The sequence below is a fragment of the Octodon degus genome, unplaced genomic scaffold, assembly GCF_000260255.1.
Source record: "Octodon degus isolate 3935 unplaced genomic scaffold, OctDeg1.0 scaffold00126, whole genome shotgun sequence".
NCBI lineage: Eukaryota > Metazoa > Chordata > Mammalia > Rodentia > Octodontidae > Octodon > Octodon degus.
Window position 1 is genome coordinate 5035315 of NW_004524702.1, and position 3985 is coordinate 5039299.

Here is a 3985-nt window from a genome sequence, read left to right on the forward strand (position 1 = left end):
CTCATTCGTATTTGTTTCTCAATAAAATTAAAATAAATAAAATAAAATTTTAAAAAAGAAAATAAATATGAAGAAAACCAATCTATAGATAAGACTGATACTGTAGCAATTCCACATGGTGTCGTAACAAATAATTCAGGCTATATTACCAACGGTTATATGGGCAAGGGTGCAGTTAATGAGGGCAGTGGATCAGAAGGTGGAAATTCCACTCCTAAAAAAAAGGAAAGTTGGGGAAATAGTGCTAAGGGTTATGAAAACCTTAATTTAGTCCACGAGAAATATAATGCAACAAGAGACTAGTGTTCCACCTTGAAACAGGAATTTGAAACTTTTAAGCCTGACTATAGTGAACAAGAGGGAAATCAAGTAGATGATTCGAAGCCCATTTGGAAGTGTGAAACTGGACCTGGAGGAACAACTCAAGGCAGACCTGCTGTGGGTGATACGCTTCGTAGAAGTTCAGATAGTAAACCTGGTGTGAACAAGGAGAAGTTTGATGATTGGCCCAAAGAAAAGCATGCCTCAGCTGTTGCTTCCAAAGAGGACTCAATAGACCCTATTTATTTTTATTTATTTATTTATTTATTTATTTATTTATTTTGCAGAACTGGGGGATTGAACTCAGGCCCTTATGCTTGCCAGGGAAGCGCTTTTTCCACTGAGCCATCTCCCCGGACCAATGGACCCTATTTAAACCACCTCCAGTTTTTCCAGTGGACAATAGCAGTGCTAAAATAGTTCCTAAAATAAGTTATGCAAGGAAAGTTAAGGAAAACTTCAACAAAACTATATAAAACTCTTGTATGTCACTATCTTCATCTTCACCCTCTTCATCATCTACTGGGGAAACTCAGACCCAATCTTCAAGTCAATTATCCCAGGTCCCTATGTCAGCGCCAAAATCTGTTACTTCTGCTAACTTTTGTAATGGGCCTGTTTTAACAGGGACTGACACAAGCATGTATCTTCCAGGAGGGCAGCCACTACTAACTACTGCTGCTAATACTCTTAATACCCATCTCTTCTGGAACTGATTCAGTTCTCAAGGACATGAGTCTAACTTCAGCAGCTGTTGAACAAATTAAATCTTTGTTTGTGCTGTTGAGTACAGCACAAGTGAATCTGCCCTCTCAGACAGATCAGCAAAACCTGGAGGATATGTTCCCGAATCAATGAGGTTTATCATTTATAACGAGCCCAGTGCTGGCCCTGAGACTGTTATTGGGAAGTCATCAGATCATAAAGTGATGGAGGTGACATTTCAAGGAGAATATCATGCCACTTTGGTTTCACAGGGTGCTGAAATAATCCCCTCAGGAACTGAGCATTCTGTGTTTCCTAAGACTTATGAGTTGGAGAAACAGACTAGTCCTCAAGTTCTGGGTAGCATTCTAAACTGGAACTGCTTTGGAGAGTATCCCTGAAACCTAGTCATATAGGTGACCTGCAAAAAGCAGACACCAATAGTGAAGGTGCTTTAGTGTTTTGCTCAAAGGACTATGAGATAGAAAATCAAAATCCCCTGGCTGCTCCTACAAACACTTTGTTAGGCTCTGCCAAAGAACAGAAATACCAGAGAGGCATAGAAAGGAATGATAGCTGGGGTTCTTTTGACCCGAGGGTTGCTATTGTATATCACACTAAAGAAATGGAATCTATTTGGAATTTGCAGAAGCAAGATCCCAAAAGGATAATCACTTACAATGAAGCTGTGGATAGTCCAGATCAAAGAAGGACCAGACTGCCTATTCATTACTTTTCTGCAGCATTAGAGCCACCGTTCATGAGGGACACAAAGGCTTTTATGCTCCTAGATCTTCCAACACAGCAGAGGAACCATAAGTAGAATCACAGGAAAAAATATATATATATATATATTAATAATATATATATTAAGGCAACTGAAAGTAATTAGACCTCTTAAGGAATCAAATTTATTTCAAGAGACTACACATGGTTTGGTTTGGTTTGGTTTGGTTTTGAGTGGAATCGGGATTGAACTCAGACCCTTGCGCTTCAGCGCTTATTATACTGAGCTTTCTCCCCAGCCCCCTACACATGGTTATTTAATCTCTGGCACTGAATAGTTTTTTGTTTTTCCTTTTGTTTTTGTTTTTAAATGTGAATGCAAGTACTTAATGAATACAGACGTAACAAGTGTGGTTCTAAAGTTCCTGGTGTCATCACCTTGGACAACAAATGACCCACTGAAAGAGGCAAATCCACTTAAAAGATCTCTGTATCTTGTTCTGTGACTAAAGTGAAACACTAATCACAGGAACCCAGAATGATTCAACATTTTGCTCTGCTCCCTTGATATTTTGGTTTTACTTTCAGCCCTGCAAGAACGCTGGATAAATGCCTTGAAGTTTGCAGGGGTGTATTTTTTTAGCGAATGTGATTTGCATGTCTAGCCAGGAGTTAAGCATCCTCTGTGGAGTGTTGGGAAAATATTTTCTTTCCTTTCATTTTTTGTGGGATAGGAATAGGGGAGGACCTTGAAGTTCTACAGTTCTGGAGTAGTTGGTGGGTGCATAGTTAACTTGCTTTGGTTACATGTTGTACTTTTAACAACCAAAGAATCTGTGAATATTAAAGAAAAGTTGCAGAGCAATTGATTTAGATATGGAACAAAATTTTTTTTTCTCATTAAACTATGTTTTAATGAGTCTCAAAATTCTGTGACAGATTTTTGGTCAAGTTGTTTCCATTAAAAAGTATTGATTTTAGCAGTCCTAGCCCAGGTCCATTGAGTGTGTGGGAGAACTTTCCGCTACCCTGCGCCGGCGGGACCTATACTTATTACTGGTCCCAGCACAGGTGCAGCATGGGTGAGACCCTCTTCCACCCCCTTGGGATGCCCCCCAACACTTCTCAGCACCTGCCACACCCTGCCCACCAAGTAGGAATTTCTGCGTCCTTCTGGGAACCTCCAGACCCAGTCTTAGCCCAGGCCCGGTGAAAGTGTGGGAGAGCTGCCTCTCCCCGCTACTCCAACTTGTCCCCTCCAGCCTCAGCTCAGGCCTTGCATACAGGCCTGGGGTGAAACCCTGAAGCTGCAAAACTTGCAGAGAGTGTAGAGGATAGAACCACCCAGTTAGTCCAGGAGCAGAAAATCTTGCCAGAGGGGCACAACAGGTTCACCCTCAAGGGCAGCAGCAGGAAGGAGCTGAGCACAGCAGCCAGACCCAAGCTAGGCACAGCTGGATAAATCCAAACTTTGTAGATCTGCACCTGAACTTCAGTATGTGCTAAGGTTATGACTACAAAGAAGATCTACAACAAAGGTCAGAAGACAGTGCTACAAAAAATGACGAGAAGGAACAAAATGCAACGTCAGAACCCAAGCCCACCACGTAACAAGTGCAGAGGACACTAACACAGAACAAATTGGGAATCACACAGCTGAAAGCAATGAATCAACGGCTTCTGAAATAAAGAAACAGCTGCAGAAAGGTATAGAGGAACTCAGATTGGAAATAAAAAAAGAAATCCCAGGATTAATAACATCTGCAGTAAAGAATCAAATGCAGAAACATGTGGAGAAAACCCAGTGCCCACCCAGAAAAAGTGCAGAGGACAGTAGCTCAGCTCAAATGCATGAAGAGCGTCGATAGTAAATAAGCAACAGCAGAAAGATATAGAGGAACTCAGAGCACAATTCTTTTCTGAAATAAAAAAAGAATTCTCTTAACTCATAGCATCTGAAGTAAAGAAGCAACTACAGAAACATAGGGAGGAAACCCAATCTGAAAAAAAACACTGCAGTAAAAGAATTTATAATGGCTTCTAAAGAAGATATTGATTAAAAAAAATAGAGTAGATTAGAAAAATGACAGATTCCTTGAATGAGCAATACAGGAAAGAAATAGATCGCATGAAGCAGAGTCAAAGAGATATAGAGGAATTTAAAATCTCAATCATAAGCTTGCAAAACCATTTAAGTGAAAGTGAAGACAGAGTTTCAGATCTTGAAGATGCT

General features: G+C 40.5%; 1 pseudogene; it reads left to right on the forward strand.

The window, feature by feature from the left end:
- The window catches only part of LOC101582116, a 10522-nt pseudogene extending 8673 nt beyond the window's left edge, over nucleotides 1–1849 (forward strand).
- Nucleotides 1850–3985: the final 2136 nt, after the last annotated feature.